This window comes from Apaloderma vittatum, unplaced genomic scaffold (genome assembly GCF_000703405.1).
Source record: "Apaloderma vittatum isolate BGI_N311 unplaced genomic scaffold, ASM70340v1 scaffold10616, whole genome shotgun sequence".
Classification (NCBI taxonomy): domain Eukaryota; kingdom Metazoa; phylum Chordata; class Aves; order Trogoniformes; family Trogonidae; genus Apaloderma; species Apaloderma vittatum.
The window spans coordinates 27,027-27,235 of record NW_009720033.1 but is presented as its reverse complement, the minus strand read 5'-3'; the positions used below and the strand labels follow the sequence as shown (position 1 = coordinate 27,235).

Sequence of the window (209 nt, the reverse complement as noted above, 5' to 3'; positions counted from 1 at the left end):
ACCCGGCCCTGCAACACCCACCCCTGCACCACCTGGGTGGTGGGCTCCTGGGGAGAGGTGAGTGGGAGCAAATGGGAGCTTTCACATGAAATGTGAGGAATTTAGTCTTGAAAGAAGAAGGCTGAAAGGGGATCTTATTAATGTTTATAAATATCAGAGGGGTGGGTTTCGAGAGGAAGGTGCCAGTCTCTTTTCGGTGGTGCCCCGCA

General features: G+C 52.6%; 1 protein-coding gene across 1 annotated transcript in view; it reads left to right on the top strand.

Moving 5' to 3' along the window:
• LOC104275035 (A disintegrin and metalloproteinase with thrombospondin motifs 7-like) overlaps positions 1-209 on the top strand; it is a gene marked incomplete at its 5' end in the record, with an annotated part of 21,664 nt that overhangs the window by 15,283 nt on the left and 6,172 nt on the right. The gene's annotated exons all lie outside the window — the stretch shown is intronic.